General features: G+C 40.7%; 1 protein-coding gene across 1 annotated transcript in view; it reads right to left on the reverse strand.

Moving 5' to 3' along the window:
• LOC139366406 (diaphanous-related formin 2) overlaps nt 1-19,273 on the reverse strand; it is a 691,096-nt gene that overhangs the window by 336,903 nt on the left and 334,920 nt on the right. The gene's annotated exons all lie outside the window — the stretch shown is intronic.

Here is a 19,273-nt window from a genome sequence, read left to right on the forward strand (position 1 = left end):
AGCAGAACTTATTGAGTTACAGTCACCACTGGATAGCTCAATCACAATATTAAAGAACAATTTTATTTCCACTCCCCAACACTCTCATTCTCCCTCTCTCTCCATTGTCTAAATGAAAGGGTTGACTGTTACTCCAGGTACAGAGAGTAGTGTTTTCCAGTTCATGCAGAGAGAGTGGCTTTCCAGAAGAAAACAAATCCAAAATCAACATTGAGTTACAACTGGACCTTTATCTAAGCACATGCCTTGGAGGTCACTGCTGGACCAAAGGAAAAGCAACATAGTGACAAACTCCACTCAGGAAACGAACCAATCTAAACAGAGACATTGTTTTATCCTCCCGCTATTCAGCATTCCGGTTAGAGAGGAAAACAAAAGACTTTGGGCGGCTCGGGAATATGATGAGGAAAGACAGTGCCAAAGTGCTGGATCCTTTCGAGCCACGTGAAGGATCAATGGGTTAAATTAAAGGGGGTCTGAGTGGAAGTGTGAGTCGTCTCTCTCTGATCTCTGAACTACAGAGAGCCTGACGCTCAAAGCCCCACTAAATTAAAGGTAGATTTGTGAGAGGTGAACCACCTGCACAAAGGCAGCTGCGATTTCAAGTGACACAGATCCGTGGTTATCTCCTTTGAAGCACTTCAAATCAAATATATTTATAAAGCCATTTTTATACATCAGCAGATGTCACAAAGTGCTAATACATAAACCTAGCCTAAAACTCCAAACCCCAAGCAATGCAGATGTACAGTCGTGGCCAAAAGTTTTGAGAATGACTTTTTCACAAAGTCTGCTGACTCAGTGTCTTTAGATATTTTTGTCAGATGTTATATGGAATACTGAAGTATACTGACAAGCATTTCATAAGTCTCAAAGGCTTTTATAGACAATTACATGAAGTTGATGCAAAGAGTCAATATTTGTAGTGTTGACCATTCTTTTTCAAGACCTCTGCAATCCGCCCTGGGATGCTGTCAATTAACTTCTGGGCCACATTCGGACTGATGGCAGCCCATTTTTGCATAATCAATGATTGGAGTTTGTCAGAATTTGTGGGGTTTTGTTTTTCCACCTGCCTCTTGAGGATTGACCACAAGTTCTCAGTGGGATTAAGGTCTGGGGAGTTTCCTGGCCATGGACCCAAAATATCAATGTTTTGTTCCCCGAGCCACTTAGTTATCATTTTTGCCTCATGGAAAGGTGCTCCATTTGCCTTATGGAAAGGTGCTCCATCGCTGGAAAAGGCATTGTTTGTCACCAAACTGTTCCTGGATGGTTGGGAGAAGTTGCTCTCAGAGGATGTGTTGGTACCATTATTTATTCATGGCTGTGTTCTTAGGCAAAATTGTTAGTGAGCCCACTCCCTTGGCTGAGAAGCAACCCCACACATGAATGGTCTCAGGATGCGTTACTGTTGGCATGACACAGGACTGAAGGTAGCGCTCACTTTGTCATCTCTGGACAATATTTTTTACGGATGCCCCAAACAATCAGAAAGGGGATTCATCAGAGAAATTGACTTTACCCCAGTCCTCAGCAGTCCAATCCCTGTACTTTTTGCAGAATATCAGTCTGCCGCTGATGTTTTTCCTGGAGATAAGTGGCTTCTTTGCTGCCCTTCTTGACACCAGGCTATCCTGCAAAAGTCTTCGCCTCGTTGTGAGTGCAGATGCACTCACACCTGCCTGCTGCCATTCCTGAGCAAGCTCTGTACTGGTGGTGCCCCGATCCCACAGCTGAATCAACTTTAGGAGACGGTCCTGGCGCTTGCTGGACTTTCTTGGGCGCCCTGATAACTTCTCCACAACAATTGAACCGCTCTCCTTGAAGTTATTGATGATCCGATAAATGGTTGATTTAGGTGCAATCTTACTGGCAGCCATATCCTTGAATGTGAAGCCCTTTTGTGCAAAGCAATGATGATGGCACGTGTTTCCTTGCATGTAACCATGGTTGACAGAGGAAGAACAATTATTCCAAGCACCACCCTCCTTTTGAAGCTTCCAGTCTGTTATTCAAACTCAATCAGCATGACAGAGTGATCTCCAGCCTTTTCCTCGTCAACACTCACACCTGTGTTAACGAGAGAATCACTGACAATGTCAGCTGGTCCTTTTGTGGCAGGGCTGAAATGGCAAAGAGGGACTTTGCAATTAATTGCAAGTCACCTGATCACTCTTCATAACATTCTGGAGTATATGCAAATTGCCATCATACAAACCGAGGCAGCAGACTTTGTGAAAATGTATATTTGTGTCATTCTCAAAACTTTTGGCCACGACTGTAGAAGCACGGTGGCTAGGAAAACTCCCTAGCAGGAAACTAGGAAGAAACCTAAAGAGGAACCAGTTTCTGAGGGGTGGCCAGTCCTCTTCTGGCTGTGGCTGGTGGAGATTATAAGATTATATGGCCTTTAAAGCCAGATAATTTTCCTAGATGTTCAAATGTTCATAAATGACCAGCAGGGTCAAATAATAATCACAGTGGTTGTAGAGGGTGCAACAGGTCAGCACCTCAGGAGTAAATGTATGTTTAACTTTTCATGGCTGCTCACCCTTAACCTCCATGTGATGGCACTGGAATCATATGCACTTGCCGCCCTTCTTCCACCCAAAACGATACACGGGACACGTCTCATAAGCACCGTATTCCCTTTATAGTACCCTATGGGCCCTGTTTAAATGTAGTGCACTATATAGGGAATAGGATGCTATTTAGGGCACGACCATGAACATGGGGGTGACCACGTCTTTGAAACTCCACTTGGCTCTTGTGATTTAAAGTCCTAATGAGGGCTAGTGATGGGTAGTGAAGCCCACCCTCTAAATAACTTGTTATAGGTGGCTGATCAAAACATGAGAACGTTGGCTGCTCCAGGCATTTTACAAGAAGCTGCTGGATGAAGGGAGCCTCTGAGGGTAATCTCATCCAAAGGCAGGCCATGATCACTGGAACGTGTGTTCTCTCTGGGTTATGTATGACAGCTTGGCAACTCCATGCCAGAATCACCCTTAAACACTCACACATGAACACACCCTCACACACACAGGAACACACCCTCACAAATGCACAACCACCCACATACACACACTCCCACCCACACTCACCCCCCAACCCTTCTGACTGGCCTTGAACTCATCAGGAGTCTTTGGATTTTCTGACCCCTTGGTATGGGTCTCTCTGCTGTACTGAATCAACCTCTACACACACAGGCCATACACACACAGAGAAATCTGCCCTTTGCACCCATGCAATGATAAACAAGAGATTAATGTAGCAATATCCATGTCCATCGTTCTATTTTACATACATCTACCTTTGATGGCCATAAATTAGACATACAATTAGGTTTATCTGAAAACCATGTGCTTAGATGCTGCCAAGTGGCACTTGCCAGGCACATTTCATGGATGCTCTCATTGGATCATGATACACAGTACAGGTGCATGTTTAAGATAAATAGGTGACGCCTGCCAAGATCTGTCAAACAAGTAAGAAGGAATTCATCATGCCAAATTCCCAGCTTGAGAGTATGTCATAATAGGTTGAAACGTAAGAATGTACAAAAGGGGGGGGGGGCATTCATACAGACATGTACATTGTATTCCACTCTATCAAACCATCTATCCATTAGTCATGTGACAGACAGACACACACAGTTACATGTACCATATGAACACACAGCACTCAATATACTGAGCTCCTACACACACTGTCATGCCAATGCCAGTCTCTACAAGGCGTGAGATATGTCACAATAGGTCAAAATAGCAGCTAAAACATCTCATACTGAAGAATAATCATCCCACATTAAAGAAATGTGACATATTTGATCTGCTTTGAACACTGTTATTGTGGAGACACTGCAGCTAGAAAACCGCTGTTACAATCACAAAAAGCAGTGGAGTATGGAGCTTCAACATGTAAGTATATCACTTAAGTCCTTCAATGGTTACGGCTACCATTCCTTAAAGTACCCCTCTCAGCACATATCTTGCAATGAAAGCAAGAAAGCTACAAAATATACACAGTGGTTCCTCCTTTAAAAGTTGCGTCATACAGCGGCACACCTTGTGGGCTGCTGCAGCATTCTGTGGCACGTTATCTATTAGTCAGCCATCTTTTCTTTTTTTAATCTATTAGTCAGCCATCTTTTCTTTTTTATCTATTAGTCAGCCATCTTTTCTTTTTTATCTATTAGTCAGCCATCTTTTCTTTTTTTATCTATTAGTCAGCCATCTTTTCTTTTTTATCTATTAGTCAGCCATCTTTTCTTTTTTTATCTATTAGTCAGCCATCTTTTCTTTTTTATCTATTAGTCAGCCATCTTTTCTTTTTTTATCTATTAGTCAGCCATCTTTTCTTTTTTATCTATTAGTCAGCCATCTTTTCTTTTTTATCTATTAGTCAGCCATCTTTTCTTTTTTTATCTATTAGTCAGCCATCTTTTCTTTTTTTATCTATTAGTCAGCCATCTTTTCTTTTTTATCTATTAGTCAGCCATCTTTTATTTTTTTATCTATTAGTCAGCCATCTTTTCTTTTTTATCTATTAGTCAGCCATCTTTTCTTTTTTTATCTATTAGTCAGCCATCTTTTCTTTTTTATCTATTAGTCAGCCATCTTTTCTTTTTTATCTATTAAATCAAATCAAATCAAATCAAATTTTTATTTGTCACATACACATGGTTAGCAGATGTTAATGCGAGTGTAGCGAAATGCTTGTGCTTCTAGTTCCGACAATGCAGTAATAACAAGTAATCTAACTAACAATTCCAAACTACTGTCTTGTACACAGTGTAAGGGGATAAAGAATATGTACATAAGGATATATGAATGAGTGATGGTACAGAGCAGCATAGGCAAGATACAGTAGATGGTATCGGGTACAGTATGTACAAATGAGATGAGTATGTAAACAAAGTGGCATAGTGTAGTATAAAGTGGCTAGTGATACATGTATTACATAAGGATACCGTCGATGATATAGAGTACAGTATATACGTATGCGTATGAGATGAATAATGTAGGGTAAGTAACATTTATATAAGGTAGCATTGTTTAAAGTGGCTAGTGATATATTTACATCATTTCCCATCAATCCCATTATTAAAGTGGCTGGAGTTGAGTCAGTGTCAGTGTGTTGGCAGCAGCCACTCAGTGTTAGTGGTGGCTGTTTAACAGTCTGATGGCCTTGAGATAGAAGCTGTTTTTCAGTCTCTCGGTCCCAGCTTTGATGCACCTGTACTGACCTCGCCTTCTGGATGATAGCGGGGTGAACAGGCAGTGGCTCGGGTGGTTGATGTCCTTGATGATCTTTATGGCCTTCCTGTGACATCGGGTGGTGTAGGTGTCCTGGAGGGCAGGTAGTTTGCCCCCGGTGATGCGTTGTGCAGACCTCACTACCCTCTGGAGAGCCTTACGGTTGAGGGCGGTGCAGTTGCCATACCAGGCGGTGATACAGCCCGCCAGGATGCTCTCGATTGTGCATCTGTAGAAGTTTGTGAGTGCTTTTGGTGACAAGCCGAATTTCTTCAGCCTCCTGAGGTTGAAGAGGCGCTGCTGCGCCTTCTTCACGATGCTGTCTGTGTGAGTGGACCAATTCAGTTTGTCTGTGATGTGTATGCCGAGGAACTTAAAACTTGCTACCCTCTCCACTACTGTTCCATCGATGTGGATAGGGGGGTGTTCCCTCTGCTGTTTCCTGAAGTCCACAATCATCTCCTTAGTTTTGTTGACGTTGAGTGTGAGGTTGTTTTCCTGACACCACACTCCGAGGGCCCTCACCTCCTCCCTGTAGGCCGTCTCATCGTTGTTGGTAATCAAGCCTACCACTGTTGTGTCGTCCGCAAACTTGATGATTGAGTTGGAGGCGTGCGTGGCCACGCAGTCGTGGGTGAACAGGGAGTACAGGAGAGGGCTCAGAACGCAACCTTGTGGGGCCCCAGTGTTGAGGATCAGCGGGGAGGAGATGTTGTTGCCTACCCTCACCACCTGGGGGCGGCCCGTCAGGAAGTCCAGTACCCAGTTGCACAGGGCGGGGTCGAGACCCAGGGTCTCGAGCTTGATGACGAGCTTGGAGGGTACTATGGTGTTGAATGCCGAGCTGTAGTCGATGAACAGCATTCTCACATAGGTATTCCTCTTGTCCAGATGGGTTAGGGCAGTGTGCAGTGTGGTTGAGATTGCATCGTCTGTGGACCTATTAGTCAGCCATCTTTTCTTTTTTATCTATTAGTCAGCCATCTTTTCTTTTTTATCTATTAGTCAGCCATCTTTTCTTTTTTATCTATTAGTCAGCCATCTTTTCTTTTTTATCTATTAGTCAGCCATCTTTTCTTTTTTATCTATTAGTCAGCCATCTTTTCTTTTTTATCTATTAGTCAGCCATCTTTTATTTTTTTATCTATTAGTCAGCCATCTTTTCTTTTTTATCTATTAGTCAGCCATCTTTTCTTTTTTTATCTATTAGTCAGACATCTTTTCTTTTTTTATCTATTAGTCAGCCATCTTTTCTTTTTTATCTATTAGTCAGCCATCTTTTCTTTTTTTATCTATTAGTCAGCCATCTTTTCTTTTTTATCTATTAGTCAGCCATCTTTTCTTTTTTTTATCTATTAGTCAGCCATCTTTTCTTTTTTTATCTATTAGTCAGCCATCTTTTCTTTTTTTATCTATTAGTCAGCCATCTTTTCTTTTTTATCTATTAGTCAGCCATCTTTTCTTTTTTTATCTATTAGTCAGCCATCTTTTCTTTTTTATCTATTAGTCAGCCATCTTTTCTTTTTTTTATCTATTAGTCAGCCATCTTTTCTTTTTTTATCTATTAGTCAGCCATCTTTTCTTTTTTATCTATTAGTCAGCCATCTTTTCTTTTTTATCTATTAGTCAGCCATCTTTTCTTTTTATCTATTAGTCAGCCATCTTTTCTTTTATCTATTAGTCAGCCATCTTTTCTTTTTTATCTATTAGTCAGCCATCTTTTCTTTTTTTATCTATTAGTCAGCCATCTTTTCTTTTTTATCTATTAGTCAGCCATCTTTTCTTTTTTATCTATTAGTCAGCCATCTTTTCTTTTTTATCTATTAGTCAGCCATCTTTTCTTTTTTATCTATTAGTCAGCCATCTTTTCTTTTTTTATCTATTAGTCAGCCATCTTTTATTTTTTTATCTATTAGTCAGCCATCTTTTCTTTTTTTATCTATTAGTCAGCCATCTTTTCTTTTTTTATCTATTAGTCAGCCATCTTTTCTTTTTTTATCTATTAGTCAGACATTTTAGTTTGACCACCAGAGGGCATATTTAAGAAGCATTTGATAGTCTTCCATATTGGCATTACCGGAGAATTTATAACTTTTTTTGTAATAACATAGTATATGGGATTGATTTTAAGAAATTAGGTTTAATACATTTGATTAATATGATGGTGTTTCTATTCAGAGAAAAACTAAAACATCAGGGTTGCCATTAGAATGGGAATGGAAAAGTTGTACAACGGGAGGAAGGAGTAGGCTGTCCTTGTAATTAAGAATTTGTTCTTAACTGACTTGCCTAGTTAAATAAAGTTACACTAAGAGCATAACATAGCACCCTAATTTTCTAATTCTTGTCTAGCCAACACTCAAACGGAGATTAAGTGAAAATAAAAATGTCATTGATTTATCAAGACCAGTCCCCATGCTTGTCTCAGAGCAGTGCGAAACGGTGCTAAAATAGTTGTAGGCTTTTGCTTCTAACTTCAATATGCTCTTTAAATAAATAAGACCTACACCATTTTTATCAGTATATCTAAAAAATAAAAAATAAAAAATAAATGATGTGACTCCACCAATAATTACATTTAGAGGATTGGAGGAATCTATATTAATATCTAAGGCGCATTTTCTGTTAGTTATTGTCAGATATTCTCACAGATCCTAAGGGGCTTTTATATAATTCTAAATTAATTCATAATAATCACTTTGTTTAAAAAGTAACAATATTTTGGAGATTTCATTTTTATTTAACCTAGCGTGAGCGAGAAAAAGGCAAATCTTGAACATGGGGTGAGACATTCTCACTCATTTGTAAATAAGGCCAGTTTGTTATTTAGAATGACTCATTTCTGGATAAGCCTAACTTGATGAAATTAGCAGACATCACTTTCATATATTCAGTCAACACATTTTAAGAATATCATGGAATATTTGAACATTTTCGTTTCTCCATGCTTGTCTCAGAGCAGCGAGAAACGGTGCTGAAATAGATGTCCACAGCAGAAAGGCTATGATTTTTGTGCCCATTCGTGGCTTCTCTCTTCGGTTACACATCCGTGGAATAGCAGACCAGCATAACGGTCCGGGCAGCCCTTGCTGTGCAAGGTGAGCAGTTGGTCAAGTTCTGTTGTCAGAAGAGGAATGGAAATGTCAGGGTGAACCAATGACCTGACGTATGTTGACGCTTCCTGTCGAAGGTGGAGTCCCAGAGCTCACAGGTGTGCCTGGCATGGATTGTGACTTCATCTCGTTCCTCGCCCTTTTCAACACGTGAGTCGATGACTATTCAAGCCATTGACTCACTGATGAATGAAGATGATAAGTGATCGGCATAAGTGATCGGCAAATGCAATCTGTAATCATCACAGCACAACATCAACGTCACTAATCATAGTCAGAAGACAGTTGAAGAAACTTGCGAGGGACTTATGGAAAGGCTCGGTAAGAAATATACAGTTGAAGTCGAACGTTTACATACACCGTAACCAAATATATTTAAACTCAGTTGAACAATTCCTGACATTTAATTCTAGTAAAAATCCCCCGTCTTAGGTCAGTTAGGATCACCACTTTATTTTAATAATTTGAAATGTCAGAATAATAGTAGAAAGAATGATTTATTTCAGCATTTCTTTCTTTCATCACATTCACAGTGGGTCAGAAGTTTACATACACTCAATTAGTATTTGGTAGCATTGCCTTTTAAATTGTTTAATTAACTTGGGACAAACGCTTCGGGTAGCCTTCCACAAGCTTCCCCCAATAAGTTGGGTGAATTTTGTCCCATTCCTCCTGACAGAGCTGGTGTAAGTGAGTCAGGTTTGAAGGCCTCCTTGCTCGCATACGCTTTTTCAGTTCTGCCCACACATTCTCTATTGGATTGAGGTCAGGGCTTTGTGACGGCCACTCCAATACCTTGACTTTGTTGTCCTTACGCCATTTTGCCACAACTTTAGAAGTATGCTTGGGGTCATTGTCCATTTGGAAGACCCATTTGCGACCAAGCTTTAACTTCGTGCCTGATGTCTTGAGATGTTGCTTCAATATATCCACATAATTTTCCTTTCATGATGCCATCTATTTTGTAAAGTGCACCAGTCCCTCCTGCAGGAAAGCACCCCCACAGCATGATGCTGCCACCCCCGAACTTCATGGTTGGGATGGTGTTCTTCCACTTGCAAGCATCCCCCTTTTTCCTCCAAACATAACGATGGTCATTTTGGCCAATCATTGAACGTGGTATCTTCAGGCATTAAGAAATTGCTCCCAAGGATGAACCAGACTTGTGGAGGTCTACCATTTTTTTCTGAGGTCTTGGCTGATTTCTTTTGATTTTCCCATGTCGTCAAGCAAAGTGGCACTGAGTTTGAAGGCAGGCCTTGAAATACATCCACAGGTACACCTCCAATTGACTCAAATGATGTCAATTAGCCTATCAGAAGCTTCTAAAGCAATGACATTTTTCCCCCCAAGCTGTTTAAAGGCACAGTCAACTTAGCGTATGTAAACTTCTGACACTGTAATTGTGATACAGTGAATAACAAAAGTTTATCTCAATACTTTATTATATACCCTTTTTGGCAATGAGAGGTCAAACGTTTTCTGTAAGTCTTCACAAGGTTTTCACACACTGTTGCTGGTATTTTGGCCCATTCCTCCATGCAGATCTGGAGACTGGCTAGGCCACTCCAGGACCTTGAAATGTTTCTTACGAAGCCACTCCTTTGTTGCTCGGGCGGTGTGTTTGGGATGCTGAAAGACCCAGCCACGTTTCATCTTCAATGTCCTTGCTGATGGAAGGAGGTTTTCACTCAAAATCTCATGATACATGTCCCCATTCATTCTTTCCTTTACACGGATCAGTCGTCCTGGTCCCTTTGCAGAAAAACAGCCCCAAATGATGTTTCCACCCCCATGCTTCACAGTAGGTATGGTGTTCTTTGGATGCAACTCAGCATTCTTTGTCCTCCAAACACGACGAGTTGAGTTTTTACCAAAAAGTTACATTTTGGTTTCATCTGACCATATGACATTCTCCCAATCTTCTTCTGGATCATCCAAATGCTCTCTAGCAAACTTCAGACGGGCCTGCACATGTACTGGCTTAAGAAGGGGGACACGTCTGGCACTGCAGGATTAGAGTCCCTGGCTTAGAGTCCCTGGCTTTGTTACTTTGGTCCCAGCTCTCTGAAGGTCATTCACTAGGTCCCCCCGTGTGGTTCTGGGATTTTTGCTCACCGTTCTTGTGATCATTTTGACCCCACGGGGTGAGATCTTGCGTGGAGCCCCAGATTGAGGGAGATTATCAGTGGTCTTGTATGTCTTCCATTTCCTAATAATTGCTCCCACAGTTGATTTCTTCAAACCAAGCTGCCTACCTATTGCAGATGCAGTCTTCCCAGCCTGGTGCACGTCTACAATTTTGTTTCTGGTGTCCTTTGACAGCTCTTTGGTCTTGGCCATAGTGGAGTTTGGAGTGTGACTGTTTGAGGTTGTGGACAGGTGTCTTTTATACTGATAACAAGTTCAAACAGGTGCCATTAATACAGGTAACGAGTGGAGGACAGAGGAGCCTCTTATAGAAGAAATTACAGGTCTGTGAGAGCCAGAAATCTTGCTTGTTTGTAGGTGACCAAATACTTATTTTCCACCATAATTTGCAAATAAATTCATTAAAAATCTTACAATGTGATTTTTTGGATTTATTTGTCTCATTTTGTCTGTCATAGTTGAAGTGTACCTATGATGAAAATTACAGGCCTCTCTCATCTTTTTAAGTGGGAGAACTTGCACAATTGGTGGCTGACTAAATACTTTTTTCCCCCACTGTATATATTCACAGTTGAAGTCGGAAGTTACATACACTTAGGTTGGAGTCATTAAAACAATTAATACATTTGGGCACAGTCGATAGCGTGCTGGACTTTGGGCTAGAATGTTAAGGGTTATAAACCTGCTCCCTGCTTGTTTCATTACATTATTATGCCGGTCTCAGAGAAAATAGCCTGGATTGTTACTCCCATCTCGTTCCCCGCTCTCTTTCTCACGTCATTCTCTGCCTGAGTGGTTCGCTTGTGGGCGTGCTGACAGGATGTAATGTTTTTTATTCTGTATATATGAATTACAAATCAGCCTTTACTTAAATCATGTTTCTAGTCTATTGCATAGTTACAATGTGTAATCATTGATGACCCAGGAGCAGGAGTGGTAAACACTGTTGAAGTGTATAACTGTAATACATACATGCAGACACATCATCATTCAAAGAATGGAGTTTGATACACCTGGTATTGGATATGACTGAAAGAAAACTTGCTAAATAGCAATTTTCGTAAATGAACTTTATGACAAACAAATATGCACAATCGTTTGTCTCTACATTAACTAACATATTCCTCTCAATTGTACATTTTAACAATAAAAAAACAGAAGTACCATATTTGCATAACTATTCAGACCCTTTGCTATGAGACTCGAAATTGAGCTCAGGTGCATCCTGTTTCCATTGATCATCCTTGAGATTTTTCTACAACTTGTTAGGAGTCCAAGTCTAAATTCAATTGATTAGACATTGTTTGGTAAGGCACACACCTGTCTATATAAGGTCCTACAGTTGACAGCGCATGTCAGAGCAAAAATCAAGCCATGAAGTCGAAGGAATTGACGTAGAGCTCAGAGACAGGATTGTGTCGATGCACTGATCTGGGGAAGGGTACCAAAACATTTCTGAAGCATTGAAGGTACCCAAGAACACAGTGGCCCCCCATCATTTGGAAACACGAAGACTCTTCCTAGAGCTGGCCCAGCCAAACTGGAGTTTCCCAAAAGGCACCTAGACTCTCAGACCATGAGAAATAAGATTTTCTGGTCTGATGAAACCAAGATTGAACTCTTTGACCATTAAAGCTACAAATTAGGTTTTCTAACACTTATCACTTCATGCACATACAGTATCAACTTGCTCATTTATTTTTACAACTTGAGAAACAAAGATAACAAAAAGTTGAGAAAAAAGTGAACCAACTTTTGCAATCACGAACATAGCAGCCTTCTCTCAGTTTCCTCATCATGTGAAAAAGACAGTGTTGTCACGTTCTGACTTTAGTTCCTTTGATTTGTCTTTGTTTTAGTATGGTCAGGGCTTGAGTTGGGTGGGTTGTCTATGTTCAGTTTTCTATGTTGTGTTTGCGTTTGGCCTGGTATGGTTCTCAATCAGAGGCAGGTGTCGTTAGTTGTCTCTGATTGAGAAACATACTTAGGTAGCCTTTTCCCACTTGTGTTTCGTGGGTGTTTATTTTCTGTGTCTGTGTGTTCCAAACGGAACGGTTTCGGTTTGTCATTTCACGTGTTGTTTATTGTTTTGTTTCAGTGTTCGCTTGGTTTAATAAAGAGCATGAACACGTACCACATTGCGCATTGGTCCTCCGATCCTTACTACTCCTCCTCATCAGAGGAAGACAGCAGTTACAAGTGTGCTGTGTAAAGCTGGGCAGTACATACAATTATGTACTGTTTTAGCACAATGTTCTAAATTCCTGTGTCAGTTTTTTTGTAGGAGTGTTCTGTCTATTTTGTATTCGCTCCTTCTGTGCTGTGCACCTTCCAACTCTGTAATTTAGCAGACGCTCTTATCCAAAGTGCATTCATCTTAAGATATTTAGGTGGGACAATCACATATCACAGGCATAGAAAGTGCATTTTTCCTCAGTAAAGTAGCTAAGCCCCTCTGTAATAGACGAGAACTTAACCTTTCTAACCATACCCTGTCTCAAGTCCCAAAAAGTAGAACAGAGTCGACCCTACTAAAATGAAGTATTAACGAACATGTTGTGGGAAATGTATGCTCAGTTTGTCGCAAGTGGAATTGCTGTACCACATACCTCTAGCAGCATTTTAGCCACAGACTCTCATGTGCCAGTTGTCTAGTTTGTGTTTTATAAATGTGCAATGAGCATAAAAATACATTTCTATAAGGAATTAGCAACTGGTTTTCATTCTAAGAAATAAGCATCTTCTTATCTAGGTAGGCCACCTGATTTCAATATCTAAACAAAGTGAACATGCTATGTCGTTGAAACAGTTGGAGACGAGCAGGAGGGTGTATTCATAACAGTTCAACCTTGTTAGTAAGCAAATAAATACAAGTTGGCTAGACTTGAAATATAAAGATTAGCTGGATACTCACTAGCGTGTGTGCTTGTGAGATTGTTTATGAAACCTTTGTTCATTTTGTATAATGCCTGCTACAAGAAGTTGGTCATAATTAGTGGACGTGCATTGTGCATGGTTCAGGTTAAAAATGTAACAAAAATTGTGTTTTCATAGAGAGACTTGTTGCAAAAATTATTGCAAAAATGCAGGTTAAACCATTTGTAACTCACCACCTGGATATGGTCTTATGTAGCAAAATGTGAAATGGTGTTTTTGACGTTGGATAAAAGTAGAGACAGAGCTACAAACTGGTGCATCATACACTGTATTTGAGGAACAATGGAAAAGTAATACTGCTTTGAAAGTTGATCCACTTGTAAACTCACTTCTGCGAAAATCACCTTTGAATGTTTTGGTATCTAGTGAATAGCTCTTCTTTGTCTACACCCATTCAACATCTTTCACACCCGCTTAAGCTTTAGCCCCACCCATCTCGTTTCTCTCTCGGGGGGCACACGACGCTCTGGCCGATGATTTGTTAGCCTCTTGATAACATGAAAACAGCCTAACCAGCTTTGCTGGCAACAAATTCATTACGCTTTTTTGCAGGCGTTTACTGGCCATATTTAACGGGTGTTGTACACAAGTCATGTAACGTTAGCTAACGAGCCAGCCAGCTAATGTTAGCTAGTCAAACAACAATGAAAGTGGAGAGCAACACTTATGCAGCTCCATTACACAATCCATAAAAAAGCCGCATTCAACAGGATTACCAACACAGACTGACAACCTCAAATAGACAGAAGCATTCAATATGGCAGACCAATCCGAACTCCTCTCTCGGCGTGTCCAGCCCACTCATGTGTATGAACCAACAATGCCACAGTGCTGGGAGCTAATCAAACAGGTTCAATGTTAGCTAGCTAACATTAGGCTCTAACTAGAAAAGCAAATGGCGCTTTGAAACACATAATAGTGTCCGCTAGGGAGCCAGCCATCTAACATTAGCTAGCTAGCTAATAGTACACTTGAAATGAAACCACTTTGTCAAAATTAGAAACTTGTAGTCTATCTTAAGGCTAGACTATCTTAACTGTATACATCATTATGCATGATGGAGGCGACTCCCTGTCAGGAATGACATACCATGGTTGCCTTTAGTTTGAAGATGTAATCTGGAGACAGGTGTTTTCGCCATCTCTTTAGCTATCACTCTAATTCCAATGATTTCAAAACTTGATCCTCCAGAAAGCGGAGAGCAACACCTATGCAGCTCCATTACACAATCCATAAAAAAAGCCGCATTCAACAGGATTACCAACACAGACTGACAACCTCAAATAGACAGAAGCATTCAATATGGCAGACCAATCCGAACTCCTCTCTCGGCATGTCCAGCCCACTCATTATCTCAGCCAATTATGGCTTATAGGAAGGTTGCTCCCTTTTTCTGTGGCTTAACCAACAAGGCTCGTAATTTAACTATTTTATTTGTATGTACAGATTGCATACAAGTTTGTTATTAAGGCACATGTTCGAGAAGGCATTGCTGCCAAACAAACACATTTTGATTAAAAAAAATGTTTTACATTCAAACGGCTCTCCTGTGAAATCGTGACTTGAGACATATGCCTAGTTTCCTGAATCGGGTCACATTTTGATAACATAATACAATTACTAGTGGGTCTTTTGGTTGTGACAGGCTTACATTTAGCCTAGGAATAATAGTGATTATGATTTTTGAATTGCTACCTCATCCCTCAGCTGAGCAGTGAATTTCAAACACAGATTCAACCACAAAGACCAGGGAAGGTTTACAATGCCTCAAAGAAGGGCACCTATTGCTAGATAGATAAAAAAAAAGCAGACATTGAACATCCCTTTGAGCATGGATAAGTTATTAATTACACGTTGGATGGTGTATCAATACACCCAGTCACAGGCGTCCTTCCTAACTCAGTTGCCGGAGAGGAAGGAAACCGCTTTCAGTGATTTCCCAATGATTTTTTGTGTCCTGAGTACCACTCTTCATATTTTGAAGCATAAAAAGAAATAGACTAGAGCTAAGCATCACAAAAAAAAACATTTTAAAGTCTGCTTTCCAACAGACACTGGTAGACAAATGTACCTTTCAGCAGGACAATAACCTAAACACAGGGTCAACTATACACGAGTTGCTTATCAAGGCGACATGGAATGTTCCTGAGTGGCCTAGTTAGAGTTTGACAGTTTGGACTAAAATTGGCTTGAAAATGGATGTCTAGCAATGATCAAAAACCAACCAGAATTTTTTAAAGAATAATATGCAAATAGTGTACAATTCAGGTGTGGAAAGCTCTTGGAGACTTACCCAGAAAGACTCACAGCTGTAATCGCCGGCAAAACATGTATTGACTCATTTAATTTGAAGTAAATTTAGTAAAACATGTTTTCACTTTGTCATTATGGGGTATTGTGTGTATATGGGGGGTAAAAAATAAATATTTATTCAATTTTGAAGTCAGGCTGTAACAACAAAATGTGGAATAAGCCAAGGGGAATGAATACTTTCTGAAGGCACTGTATATATTGTGAATGGCCCATATCGCCCAGCCCTAGTGCTGTTTCCTCAGACTAAGTCTTAACCTGATTCATATTGATCCGTTAGGAGTGACGGGACTGGTGCTCGGGAACATTCAAAGATCCTATGATGCATGCAGCAGACACAGAGATTGAATCTAAGTATTCAAAGTGGCAGCCAGAGAAAATGTCAGGGTTCATCTTGAAAGGGAGATGGATGCCCATAATTAATGAGGTTGGAGGAAAAGTTGGCTGGGAGTTGAGTAGGGGTAGTAGACCGTACCATCCATCCTCACCCAGCCTATTAACTTCTATAGTATCTCAGGCTGTTCAGGCTGTTCCTCAGCTGCAGGTTGGCCTTTTGAGGCGAGGTCGCTCGCAAGACATGCGGGAAACAGCGGGAGCAAGCCTGTTGTGATGATTGTCGAAAAAATGTAAATTGCTACAGAGAAATAGGGATAGTGATATAAAGAGAGAGAGACAGACAGTCGTCCAACATCAAATAACAGCCCCCCTACCACCTGCCCCCAAAAACTGAGGAGAGAATCTCACCCCCCCGGCAAATCATTACACTGACTCGCACATCCCCTTCATTTGGATTTGAAAGGGAGTTTATGTTGAAACAGAAAGGGGAATGGAATCCAGTTTAAATTAATATTTTTTTCCCCAGAAAACACTTGGCATCCTTTTGAGGGTTTTTATGTTTTTTTGTGGGTGATATAATTTGCTTTCTTTCAGGGGAAAGTCAGATTGTATATTTAACTGTAGAAGACAAAAATATATTAAACTGCTGAGAGTAAAAAGCAATGGTATGGTCCAAGTGTTTGAATATAGTGGAACTGTCTGTTGCATTGCTCAATCAACAGTTATGTAACAGGGGATGATTTTGGCAAGAACTCAGATAGCTACGCAGGATACAAAGGGTTTCCAAGCATAATCGACATGCAGTCTGCTTGGCAGTTTTCTCAAGGAATACGACTTCAACCAAACACATAAGAAGAACAGGGACGAACATGGATTTTTAAGATTGCAGATCAGCAAAAACATGTAAATTCCACTACACAAATTTTCCCACAATCTATTCTTTAAGTGTTCTCCAACAGCCAAACACCATCAGTGGAAATCAAAACATCACAAAAAAAGAAGTCAGAAAACTTCCAAGACAGATAGACTTCTTTCTGTCCAGGATATTGGCAAGCTAACTTCACACAGGCTACAACTCAGACATTCAGGCAACAATCATGTCTCTCTCCTGGTGACTTCTCTGCTTCTCCTCCCCTCCTAGAGCCCACCCCCCAAGGCTCTCTGGGAATGGAGCACCTGGGCATCCAATTCACATTCCACTCATGTGCAGCCCCACCGCCTTGCGCTCGCCAGATATGCACGCATATTAAGTACTGTATTGGCATTCTATTTTTCCAATAGTTGGTATTTCACTTTGAAAGTAGGCCATCACTGAAGGACAGAGCACTTTCCCTGACTACCAATTTCATCAAACCAAAGATGAGTGGTCTCCATTGCTTGCTTGTTCTCTCTAACCATCTCTCTCTCTTTCTGAGAGTAGTATCAAAAAGACATCACACTCTGGTTTATGTGTGTGTTTATGGTATCATCAACATCTAAGTCTTGTCTCACTGTGGTCAGCCTACATCACAGTATTATCAGTCATAACCAAACACACAAACAAATTATTTGTGGGTCTGTATAATCTGAGGGAAATGTGTCTCTAATATGGTCATACATTTGGCAGGAGGTTAGGAAGCGCAGCTCAGTTTCCACCTCATTTTGTGGGCAGTGTGCACATAGCCTGTCTTCTCTTGAGAGCCAAGTCTGCCTACGGCGGCCTTTCACAATAGCAAAGCTATGCTCACTGAGTCTGTATATCGTCCTACGCTTTCCTTAAGTTTGGGTCAGTCACGGTGGTCAGGTATTTATGTCACTGTGTACTCTCTGTTTAGGGCCAAATAGCATTCTAGTTTGCTCTGTTTGCTCTCTTTCCAATGTCTCAAGTAAATATATTTTTGTTTTCTCATGATTTGGTTGGGTCTAATTTTTTTATTTTTTTTATTTTACCTTTATTTAACTAGGCAAGTCAGTTAAGAACAAATTCTTATTTTCAATGACGGCCTAGGAACTGTGGGTTAACTGTTCGACAGATTTGTACCTTGTCAGCTCGGGGATTTGAACTTGCAACCTTCCGGTTACTAGTCCAACGCTCTAACCACTAGGCTACCCTACCACAGAGCCCATGTGTTGCTTTCATGGGCTCTGTGGGGTCTGTTGGTGAACAGATCCCCAGGACCAGCTTGCTTAGGGGACTCTTTTTCAGGTTCATCTCTCTGTAGGTGACGGCTTTGTTATGGAAGGTTTGGGAATCACTTCCTTTTAAGTGGTTGTAAAATGTAATGGCTCTTTTCTGGATTTGGATAATTAGCGGGTACTGGTCTAATACTGCTCTGCATGCATGTTTTGTTTGTTTTACGCTGTACACAGAGGATATTCTGCATGCAGAGTCTCAATTTGATGTTTGTTACATTTTGTGAATTATTTTTTAATTTTTTATTTCACCTTTATTTAACCAGGTAGGCAAGTTGAGAACAAGTTCTCATTTACAATTGCGACCTGGCCAAGATAAAGCAAAGCAGTTCGACACATACAACGACACAGAGTTACACATGGAGTAAAACAAACATACAGTCAATAATACAGTATAAACAAGTCTATATACGATGTGAGCAAATGAGGTGAGATAAGGGAGGTAAAGGCAAAAAGGCCATGGTGGCAAAGTAGATACAATATAGCAAGTAAAACACTGGAATGGTAGATTTGCAATGGGAGAATGTGCAAAGTAGAAATACAAATAATGGGGGTGCAAAGGAGCAAAATAAATAAATACATTAAATACAGTAGGGAAAGAGGTAGTTGTTTGGGCTAAATTATAGGTGGGCTATGTACAGGTGCAGTAATCTGTGAGCTGCTCTGACAGTTGGTGCTTAAAGCTAGTGAGGGAGATAAGTGTTTCCAGTTTCAGAGATTTTTGTAGTTCGTTCCAGTCATTGGCAGCAGAGAACTGGAAGGAGAGGCGGCCAAAGAAAGAATTGGTTTTGGGGGTGACTAGAGAGATATACCTGCTGGAGCGTGTGCTACAGGTGGGAGATGCAATGGTGACCAGCGAGCTGAGATAAGGGGGGACTTTACCTAGCAGGGTCTTGTAGATGACATGGAGCCAGTGGGTTTGGCGACGAGTATGAAGCGAGGGCCAGCCAACGAGAGCGTACAGGTCGCAATGGTGGGTAGTATATGGGGCTT

Source organism: Oncorhynchus clarkii, chromosome 14 (genome assembly GCF_045791955.1).
Source record: "Oncorhynchus clarkii lewisi isolate Uvic-CL-2024 chromosome 14, UVic_Ocla_1.0, whole genome shotgun sequence".
Classification (NCBI taxonomy): domain Eukaryota; kingdom Metazoa; phylum Chordata; class Actinopteri; order Salmoniformes; family Salmonidae; genus Oncorhynchus; species Oncorhynchus clarkii.